This window comes from Pholcus phalangioides, unplaced genomic scaffold (assembly GCF_987345545.1).
Source record: "Pholcus phalangioides strain wild (caught in Gottingen) unplaced genomic scaffold, Ppha-v1.0 ptg000007l_1, whole genome shotgun sequence".
In the NCBI taxonomy this organism is placed as follows: Eukaryota; Metazoa; Arthropoda; class Arachnida; order Araneae; family Pholcidae; genus Pholcus; species Pholcus phalangioides.
In genome coordinates this window covers 13,371,692-13,383,818 of record NW_028301600.1, presented here as the reverse complement: position 1 = coordinate 13,383,818, position 12,127 = coordinate 13,371,692, and the positions used below count along the sequence as shown (strand labels likewise).

The following is a 12,127-nucleotide window of genomic DNA, read 5'->3' as shown; positions in this document are numbered from 1 at the left end:
TATTGTAGAAATATTCCCATTCCAGGTAGAACAAAAACTCGAACAGAGACACACACAATTTTAGATTTCATATTCAATTCGAAACTGTTTTTTGTCAAATTTTTGTACATATACCACTTTGAAAAGCAAAGTAATAGGTACAAAATGAAATGGAAAAAAAAACCAGCCCAAGTGATTATTTTCCTAAATACTATAGGCCAGAGATACGACTTATCTGGGCTCCTAAAAAAAAAGGTTTTTTTCAAATATTTTTTCTCAATACTGCATCTACATAGCGGAAGGTTCGGATGGGCGGCATATATTTCCATATTTCCAGTAATACGTATTCAAGAATATGAGAGTGGAACGGAAGAAGGGTGCGAAATTTGTACAGCCTACAGGCAGCAAAACCATAAATACACAGTGGCAGAGGACGCTCGAGCACTTCCAGTACTTTGAGGCACGGGGGCGGAAAAATGTTGTTTGCCCCGGACGGCTGAATCATGTTCGCCGCGAGTGGCAAAAATCCTAGCTACGGCCCTGTCAGAAGGTGCTCGAATTGATTCAGAAATCAAAATTCCTCATGTTAAACTTAAGACGAGCACCCACGGGCCTGAAACACTTTCAAAATGTCCCGGATCTATCATAATGATGAACGAAACAAAAAGGCAAAATAAACAGTTAAAAGAAAAAATTATGAAAATTGCGTTTTATTGGAGCTTCATATTATTTTAATCATATTCCCGTAGACATTAATGTGATACATCAAATTTTTAAAATAAATTGAAGACACAACTAAAAACTTATGGCGAGTCGAGTGTGAAAAGTGATCGCCCCCTTTCAAAAATAAATTAAAAATACAACCACCCCTTATATAAGGATAAGATTTTATCTTTCCCCATTATCGGATCATGTAGATTACCTGAAGACGCATTAAACAGTCATGGTGCTTAAATTTATTTAGTTATTAATATTTTAAAAGAATTCGATCCGGCAAAACACACGTTAAGTATAGGGAAAACAACGGTTTGTTTGGGCTGACTTGTCAGCCTATAGGGTTGCCGCAACGGCTTCAATTTTCGTGCCTGATGTCACCTTGTTTTTTTCCCTCCATGGGGTTTCCTCCCCTTGTTTTCCTCCTCCCCTATCCGTATCTTCCTCCGAATATTCCGAGAAAAGCGAGGCTTGTTTTCGGAGGGGGAACGCCGATAGTACAAAAATTTTCCTTTTATGCTTATATTGTCATAATCGGCGCGGATACGGATCGGATTCCAGTACTGATTCCATACTGATAAGTATGAGTAGATAGTACTGCCCCAATTAACTTGTTAGTGTTAGTAAACATCCGCATAATGCCAAACATTATGCCTAGGTGCCTACAGAGGGGCTGACATGAAGAAAACATTTGGGGGAGGGGATAATGAAAGTTGCTGGTCGTCCCGTATATACAGGACTCAAGCGCGGTGCATTGCTTTGTTTTTTCAGAAATTATTGCGGGGGGGGGGGTCTGTCTCCTTAAAAAATTTATTGGGGCTCAAATGGCGTCTCCCCCCTACGTTCCGATGCCTATGGGTACTTACGGGGGAAACATCAGTGAATAAATTCCCTCTGAAAGACTTCTCTGTTCATGGGAGGGTGGGGGAGAAGTCAGTTGCTCAAATCTAGTCAGAAGGGAGGATAAGCCACTTGTGTCATTTTGTTCTTCACAAAGAATTTTCTAATAGTAAGTTGGAGCATTATGGTAAAAGGCTAATTTACATAATGTTTTTCTCAATGCTTCATCCTGAACTGGATTTACTCAAAGCACTATTTACAAAGTTATGTTGAAGTGCAGTGTTTCGCCTAACAAAAAATATCAATAATAAATTTTCATTCACATTCTTTGTAATTCATAAAGAACTGTGTGTAAGAATAAACACAAGAGGGTATCAAGTTCCCTGGTCAAAGAATTGGAATGATGGTGTTTAAATAACTCAAAGGTTCATCATCTTTAAAGATCATAAAACTTTAATCACATATCCCTGTCTACAATCTTTTAATAAAAACATATTGAAAGAATCTTGTTTCTCTTTCCCCATAGCTCAGACCCCTAATACCAGTGAGTGTCAGAGTGCTTCTTCAGTATACACTCTATAATATACATCCTAAAGCAGGAGGTTTACGGAAACTTTGCCCCCGACATCTCACCCTTAGCACGTTTTATCGCCGGTACGTTTGGCCCCCGGAAATTTCGCCACTGACAATTCGCTTGTCCAGACCACGTGAGTGACCCTATGAATAATCAAGTGAGTTGGACATTTACCCCGACATTTCACCTGCCGTGACCGTATGAATGACCCTATGAGTGATCAAGTGAGCTGGATAGTTACCCCGACATTTCACCTGCCCTGACTGAGTAACTGCATGAGTGAACATATGAATGATGGTATGAGTGACCAAGTGACTTGGACAGTTACCCTGTGATATTTTGCCTGTCCAGACCATGAATGACCGAATGAGTGAACATATGAATGATGAATGGTCACTCATAAGGTCAATCATTTGGACACTCATAGTCAGTCACTCGGTCAATCACCGAGTCACTCATATGGTCAATCACTCACTTGATCATTCATATGGTCAATCACTCTGCCACTCACTTGATCATTCATATGGTCAATCACTCTGCCACTCACTTGGTTCACTCACACAGTAAATCACACGGTCACTCATACACACAATCACTCGGTCACTCATATGATCAGTCACTCAGTCATTTTCATACAGGAAAGAACTCATTCACTCATACTTAGAGAAGGCGAAATGTCAGGTACGAAATTTTCGGGGGTGAAACTTACCAGGGGCGATAAGTAACGGAAATGAAACGTTCCAGGGGCGAAATTTAAGGATCCCAAAGCAAGATGTTTTCAGGGTAGTAGCGTGCCTTCTCGGGGCCAAAGATCACCCATCATTTTCTTGAGGCCTTCTTGAAAGAGTTATTATTATGCAAAATGAGAGTAAATTTTTGGTGGGGCAGCGCTCAGATCGCCCTAGCCTAGTTACGGCACGGGATGTTTTGCAATGAGCCCTCAGCTAACAGGAAATGTTCTGTGGTAAAAACTCCGATATATATTATAATAATAATAATAGTGTGTTTTCTACGCTTTTCTTTAAATTCTTCTTCAGATTGTTCTACGGCAACACCGTTTTGTGTGACGTATGTCAGTTTCCAGCATGTTCTGCTTTGGGATAATACATGCAGGAATAGTCACTAAACTGCACATTATAACTGGAAATGCGGGATGATAACTGCTGGAGAACATCAATTTCCAAACATCAATCACATAACTGCCCTACTTCATTTATTTTCTGTCTGAAAAGATGGTAATGCATGAAAAACATTTTTATGCAGGCACAATGAATCAGATTTAGGGTTCCCGGGCAGGAATTCCCACCCGCCCGCTATCGGGAATTTTCTAGTTTTCCATTCCAGATATCCTGGGAAATTGGGAAAATGACTGTTGCAACACGGAAATACAGAAAATTGTGGAATTTTGTGGACGACTTAATGAAGTGAAGTTAACTAATTTTTTTCCCCCTGAAACAAATTCCCATCACTTCATGAAGTCCTCCACAAAATTTCACACTTTTCTGATGACTGGTTGGACCTGTAGGCTACTTTAAAATAGGGTCTTTTAATTATGGACGCCCTGTACTTAGTGAATACTAAAACATTTTCAAGAAAACATCAATGGGAAATATTTGTTGAAAGTTTAATGAATCTTCTTTATTATTACTTGAGAAAGAAATAGAGGAAAGAAAAAAAAACATGCGGGGAAGGGCCCCTAGTTCTTAATTATAAAAACTGTAATAGCAACCCACTACTGCATACACTGCATGTGATTATTATCGATTAATATTTACACTATTTATCTTTACACCTGCCGCGAGTGGCTGTACATTACAGTTCTGAAATAAATGCTGAATGTCAGGGCGGCTTAAGCGAGGGTGCAAAGGTGCGATGCACCCGGGCGACAGCGTAGACTTCAGTCAGATTCCAAAATATTTAAAAATTTCACAACTATCAACTATAATCGGTATATGGGGCGTATATAGTATTTATTACTTTATAATAAACTTATTAGGCAACTTGTTCATATGAATACGTCTACAGGAATATTGATCAATCCAGAAATACAATAGGCATTTTTCTTGACATAAGAAAAGCATTTGACAGTGTAAATCATAAAATATTGTTATCAAAACTGTATTCCTATGGAATAAGGGGCAATGCTTTCGATTTTCTCAAATCTTATCTTACTAACAGAACTCAAAAAGTCACATGCAATAATTATTCAAATAATGTCATGGAGATAATCAGAGGAGTCCCACAAGGATCTAATTTAGGACCATTATTATTTATAATTTTTATCAATGATCTCTGTAATTTTAATATCAAAGGCTAAATCATCACATTTGCTGATGATACTATAATACTTTACTCAGAAGATGACCTCCCAACAATTATCAACAATATAAATACTGATCTAATAACAGTTCGCAATTGGTTCATTGCTAATGATCTAATCAATGTCTCCAAAAGTAAATTTATCAACTTTTCATTACAAAATATTCCATCTATTGCCCATGACCTAATTTTGCATGAATCAATTTGTACTATCAGTAATTCATGTAACTGTCAACATCTAGAGCAAATATCCACCATAAAATACCTTGGTATTTATATTGATCAAAATTTAAAATGGCTCTCGCATTGTAATTATTTAAAAGCAAAACTCCGTTTCATTATTTACAAATTGTAAAATCTGAAACCATAGATAAACCAATCTTTTTTGTTGACGTATTATTGGAACATTCAATGTTCCATTCACACTTACTTCATAGTCTGCCACTCTGGGGTAGTGATTATCTTACCACTATTGCTCCCTTAATTTCCTTACAAAAAAAAAGCTATTAGAATTTTGATGGGAAATTACACCACTCCTTCAAATGAACTTTTTCTACACCTAAATATCCTACTCTTAAGGCATTTATATTTTTTTAGATCCATACTTATAATCAAGAAAAAACAGTTCGCTTTACCTTTGAATTCGTCACGAACATCCAATAGGTATAATTTCATATACTATCTGCCTTTAGTTCATAAAAATATCTCAAACAACATTTTAGCTTCCTCATTCCTAAATTTTATAATAGCCTTCCAAATGAACTTTTACAGCCATCCACATTTTCGATTTTAAAAAAACTTCTTAAACAATACTTATTTCAAATAGTCAATATTGAAAACTACTTTTGATTTCGTCCTCAAATTCGCACTCCCTTTTTTGCTACAGATGGACTTCCCGCTCCAACTGGTTAATTTCTCATTTAAAATTCCTTTTTGTTGTCAGGTCTGCTGTACTATTTCAAATCATATTATATAAACTCATGTTGATTTATTTATCGATTTTTTTTATGTAAGTAACAATGCAACCCCTGCCCGTTGCATCATTATATTGTACTTTATATAAAACTTATGTATTACATGCGAGTATATATTTTGATTTTTTCATTTTCTCCTCCAAAATTACTAAACACTGTAATTATATTTTATATTGTCAATTGTTAGTGTTTATAAATTAACTTCATTGTAACAACCAGTATGGGACCTAGGTGTCTCCTTGGTGGTTTTCATTAATCAAATGTAATACTTTTATTAACCTTATACTAATTAATAAATTGATTTGAATTTCTGCTGCAAAAATTTTATTCATGCCTGTCTCTCACCTATTCGCTAAATGTAAGAAAATATTAGAATACATTAAGAAATTAAAGCTCCAGCTTGAAGTCATTCTAAAAATTTTTGTCAGATCCTGGAATTTCTTCATTAGGATTTTTTTAGAAAATCATTTCAAGTTCATTGATTTCGAAACTACTTTCGATCTTCATATCATTACTTTTTTCCTTAGAAACTGCCCACAAATGGCACGAGAAGACGGGGTGGGGGGGGGGGAGGCTGATGTTCCCCGAATACAAAAAATGCTGTTCACAATGGAGACAAAAAAATTTCGGTCAAAAACTGAAAATTACTGAAAAAAACCCTATAAACTGAAATCATCAAATTTTTGTTGAATCGACTTGCATTCCCCCTATCGAGAAATTTGATCAAAATATTGGAACAAATGTGCACATTTTGGTTCCCTCACCTAGTATTTTTTCCAGAACGGTTAAATGAACGCAAAGGAAAAATTCGGCTTCTTACTTGTCCAGTACCTGAAGCACCAGAAACATCTTTGAGATAAATTTCTTAATAAAAATCAACCTCGTTATACATCGTCTTTAAAGTATATAAGTGATGATGGCTCACCAATAAATGCTGTTTTGAGGATTAAGTTATCTGGCATTATTAAAAACGGTAAAATTATTCAGGAGGAAAAACAATTCTGCTTTAAAAACGGGACGTATGGTCATGGACATTTTGTACGATAAACAATGGCGTGAAACTTTCTTCTGAAAAAAAAAACAAAAAAAAAACGGATTTATAATCGAAGTCCCCTAGACCGGAGCCTTGTCAACCTCCCGCAGGGTCACGTCCTCTTGGGACGGCACACGAGCAGGCAAGCTCGAGCCGCCCTGCTAGATGTATCTGTCCTCCTAGGAACATTTTGAAATCCTTCAAAAAAAGGGGGGTGCAACTGGTCTTATCCGCCTCTCTCCTGTCAACTATAAAAACCTAATACTAACTATAAGAGCCTGAAGCAGAAAAAAAGGTTCTCTTTCCTCTATTTCATGGGACACTGGAGATCAGTGTTATCCGAAAATATAATTTTGAAGAGTAATTTCACTCCACTTCAAAATTTGAAGGAGTATTTTTGGGAAGAGAGGGGTATTTATTTATTTTTAATCATTAAGAAATAACTCTATTTAAAAAAATACCTAAAATTTGAAGGAGTATTTTCACTCCTTAGCGAAATTTGTAGGAGTAAAATTGAATTTTGATGCGTATTGGCGCTGCTGGAGATGAACACAAGATAGGATCTGAAAAGAAACACATTTTAGAGAAAAGAGTTTGTTAGATTCTCTTGTACATACAGCCGGTGGCAGCACATACACACAACCAGTGCAGGACTATGTAATATATAGCCCCGTCTTTTACTAACCTTATATACAACACCGTTTTTTTAAGCAATCCAGAAAAATAAAAATCAGAAAATATATCCAAACTCTGGACACACTTTCATCTAAGGCATAGGTTCCAAACCCTTTTCGAATTAGCGCCCCCCTCCCAGTAAACTACATAATATATGTATTATACATAATATATATTGAAAACAAAGACAAATTTTTAAATTAATTTATTGATTTGATTGGTATTCATAATACCAACCTCTGACACAACATGCATAGATAGACTTGGTCCACTGTACTGTTGCCCGCGAAAATCTATATAGCCTTGAATTTCTGCACGTGCTCAAAAGGGCAGTATCTTGTCCTCAACGCCAACTCAATAGCTCCGTTTACATATGAAATGAAAAATAAGAAAACCCACCAAAGCCAAAAATTTTTCGCCGACCCTTTTCCAAACAAACCCAATTTGGCGGAAAAACTGGTAATTCTGTTTGCGAAAAATCGCAAAGGATTATGGGAAAGGGATATCCGCAAAAATTCCCAAGAGCAGTGGTTCTCAACCTTTTTGAAACCGCGGCCCGGTGAATCAAATTTCTATGAATCTACGGCCCGGTATGGAAGTGTTTACTCATTCATAAGATAATAATTGATACACAACCAATTACCTTTTTAATTGCTTGCTAATTATATGATTAATTAAAACCACTTCGATTAATTAAACCCCTTAATTGGTTAACTAATTTAAGCCCTTTTAATTAATTTAAAATATTACAATAAATTAATCAATACTTTTAATGAATTTATATGAATTGAATCCATTATTATCTTACACGGATTGATAAGCCATTTTTCTTTTTGGTACTGTATAAATAACGTGCAGAAGTCAAAACATAAACAAAGCGTTTCAACAGCAACTGCAGCACTGCACACATCTTCATTGCATAGACGCCGGAACATGGGTACTGAGGCTCTTTGAGCACCGCAATAAATTTTACGAGGGGGCTGAGCCCCCCAATTATTAACGAATATACAGTGTAACGCACCACTCCCTCTCCTATATAAGGTGTTGAGCCCGTATATATATATACGGGAAATATGGCAACTTTCAGCCCCTCAATGTTCTCTTCATTTCGGCGCGTCTTCCTCATTAGAAAATTTAATTGATCGCAAATCAATCGAAACGTCTTAATATTCAATTTTGTAGAATAATTTTGCAGTTTGCAAAAATACGAAGTTTTCATACACAGTAAGCAATTAAATTCATTTATGCTGACATCAACGCAGCACTTATTAATTAGCACTTTTAATAATTTAGTGTATTATATATTTTACGATCGAATTTTGTATTTAATCTTAGCTAGGAAGAAAGCAATTAACATAAAAAAATTTGTCCATGTTATAACTCACCAAAAAAGTCAGCTGAAGAGTAGAAATGCCCAAAGTTCAACTTTGGGCAAAACACTCATTTCGGTATATTCATGATAGATGCTTATGTAAAATTGCGTAACTTAATAAACTTCAAATCCTTGATCACGCAATTTCTATTCTAAAATTTGAAAAATTTTGATTTATGAACCTATCATTTGAACAAATGCAAAATACGACACTGGAAAAAAATCAAAACGAACTCTCGCGACGTAATTCACTGCGGTCTTGCAAAGAAAACACACAGTATTCGTTATCACCAGTAGTTTATGTGCATCTTGATGACCGAGTCAAAACACAATATTTTCTGTATACAGCAGGTGCTTCACCGATTAGTCGGTGACATTTGCCATGCATATCTAAAATACTTCGCTCATTTTTGAGAACACAGGAGACTACATACTCCATCGTTATAATAGGACTGCTAGAGGTTTTTACTGCTGGTCATAAATAGCAGGTCCAATGGTCCAAGGTGGTTTTCTATTGATTGCCCGGAAATTCCCAATCACTTACAATTATTCCCTTTCCTTTGAAATTATGCGGCTTAATCCATCACCTCCTAGAGATAGAAGGCCTCTGCAGTGTTTGCCATAAACGTCATTCAGACTACCTAGCAAGTTTGCCACACAGCATCATATTTCGTTTCTTTTTATTTTGGCGTCGAATCTTCCTGATTGCCTCACAAAAGCCGCATAGTGATTGGATGTGGGGTATAGAAATCGCCAATTCTGAGCTCGATCATTTCTTTTCCTCAGAACATTGATACTGGCACGAGCAGGGAATTTTTTCCCCCCTGAATATTCTGAGGGAAAATAGACTACTTACTGACCTCACAGGCAGAGTGAGGCCTTCTATCTCTAGGAGGTGATGCTTAGTCACTGGCGAGTAGCACAGGTGTTTTTTCAGTCTCCAAGGAATTCTTCAGATACCGAGTTTTCTCATGACATTGCCATTATAGGCAATCATACATGAAGACAAACAGTGAACATGCAAACAGGGTCATCTGGTTGTCAACAGAGAGCCCTGAAGGTGTAGGATATTTTCGGAAAAGAAGGACAGAGTATAAGGGAAAATAATCTTTCCCTCTTCTGTATTGTTCGGTTTCATGACGACGGATACTCAAAATTGCGAAAAAAAAAAAAAAAAAAATCAAGCATACTAGTTTCGGGAGGGGGGGGGGGGTGGCAGACATATTTCCCTTCCTTGGAGCCTTGCAACAAAACGAATGATTTTTAGTGTGATAGGGGGAGAAGGATTCTCAAAATTCCTATAATTTCTCATATTTTCCCTTGTGTGATTATTAAACTGAAAATTCGAATGTTCCATAATAGTGAAATAAACCAATTAATTATTCGGGGAAATATTTTGAGAATATATTCTCGCGGTCCGACCGGCGGTTGAGAAACACTGCCCAAGAGGATATAAATACAGTATTTCTTCCTCTTCTTTCTACGAGGGTAAAAAGTCGTCAAGCCGATGCCGTAACTCCCAATGCTACCTCAATACTGCACATGTAAACCGGGCTAATATGACTTGGACATAAAACGTCCCCCTCAGACTTCTCAGCGCCCACGTTGGGAACCATGATTTAAGGGGAGTCTGAAGACACAGAAAGGACCAAAAAACGATTGCACACGAGGGTTTTTTATTTTTTTTTATTTTGAGTGGGGTGGCCATGATTAGCTTTCCAAATTCAGAAAAAGAACAGTGATAATATAAAAGGTAGAGAATTGGTATTTTTTTTACAGGGTTGAAAATGTGAATCTCAAACATTTAAAGAGATAAAATTAGGAAGAGAAGGTGCTATCTGTCTTTGGGGGATATTTTGGTGATGACCACGTTTTAACAAGGTTAGCCAATGGCCTTTAACAGTCATAAATCAACAATGTCAAAATCATTTATCAAGACTTGAGATTGCCTGGAAGCAGAAGTCAACGCCTTTGAGGAAGGACTATGCGGTCCAGGAGTAAATATAATGGACGATGATAATAGGGGACTTGGAAAAAAAAAAGATTCTAAAACGGAATATTTCATTTAATTTCAAATAATGTGGTTCTCACGTATTTTCCAAGGGATCTGCATGATCTGTCCAGGGAATCTTTTAGTAGACATCCAAGCCCGAACGGGGGAGGGAATTCGAATCCAGACCTGCACAGAGTCTAGTTCCCCACCCACTCCATTGCCAGGTAGCAATATCAAATCTGGAGAAATTCTTGAATGCCTATTTTGTGTTAGTGCAGTGTTTTTTGAAGTGTGCGCTGGGCCAATCTTTGTCAGGGTAATCGCGACGAGCTGGAGATATTGATTTGTGCGCCTATTTATGCTTGGAAGTGGTTCTTTTATAAGGGAAATATCTGCCAAACTATTCTGGTTAACCGCCGATGAACCATGAATTACGCAAGGGAGTCATAGGTGACAAAAGTTTGAGAACCACTGTGCTAGTGATGAGCAGAAATGCCAACATTGGCTTAAAGCTCGTCAGTAGTGACGAATATTCAGCTTTGCCATGGGGAGTACCACCCTAGGACAACATAGTACAATAAAAAATAATCACCAAAAATGTAATTTTTACTTCATTTTAATTCAAAGTTCATTAACTACAGCACCTCAGTGACACTGGAACCTAGAGGGCTCCAGCCACATGAGCCCCCACCTCCCGAGGTCGCCGAGTCTCTTAATAATTCATCAATATTCAATGTAATCCCAACCTGCATACGGCCTTGTTGGCCGTATATAGGACATTTAGCAATCCTAGACCCCCATCCCCTTTTTCTTCGTATCAAAGCTCCTACGGCACCTACGACGAAACATTCTTTCCGACACAAGTTCCCCGAGCTCGGCCATGCACTATGCAAATGAAGCCGGGTCCGGACCCGTCGCGCTAAACCATTCAAAAACCTGTTTTTATCCCACAGCGTGGGGCGGCTTTGACGGAAAACAGGTTTTTGCGCGTTTGGGCATCGAGTAGAGCCAACACCTTCTATAGCAGAAAGCCTCTGCGCGAAGCACGTGACGTCACTGAAGTCAGCCATTTCACCTAGTCATTGGATAGACTGCAAAAAAGGGTAAAGATTTCACATACATCGGACTGCCATATCCAATGGCTACAGGCGACTTCAGTGACGTCAAAGCTTCGCGCGGAGGCTTTTTGCTATAGAAGGTGGTGATAGAGCGGCGGGTTTAGACGGGCTTTACAGATTGCTTTCAGCACACGGACAAAACAGATCGGCTCCGAGGTTGTTTTCTCTCGAACTCTCACATACGTATTCAAATTTATCGTTATGGTAAAGATCGTTGCAATTTTATAAAAAAAATAATGAAAATAAGTAAAACACCACCAGAAACTCAGATCCGATTTGTTTAAACCGATTTCCGTAGCATTGAGAGTCTCCCGTAGCTCCGTAGTTCATTGCGGCCGTCCGTAGAAACTACGGACAATCCTTAGCAGTTGGCAACTCCGGATGAGTAACCATTTGATAACCATAATTATAACATATTAATACCTAATCAAGTTTGAATTCAAGCTATAGAAAAGGTACAATGTCTTTTTTTCCCTTTTGTTCAGTCTAAATCAATGTTTCTCAACCGCCGCGCCCTGACACTAGTCACATTGGGG

General features: G+C 37.6%; 1 protein-coding gene across 2 annotated transcripts in view; it reads right to left on the bottom strand.

The window, feature by feature from the left end:
• LOC149084943 (chloride channel protein 2-like) overlaps nt 1-12,127 on the bottom strand; it is a 424,727-nt gene that overhangs the window by 299,654 nt on the left and 112,946 nt on the right. The gene's annotated exons all lie outside the window — the stretch shown is intronic.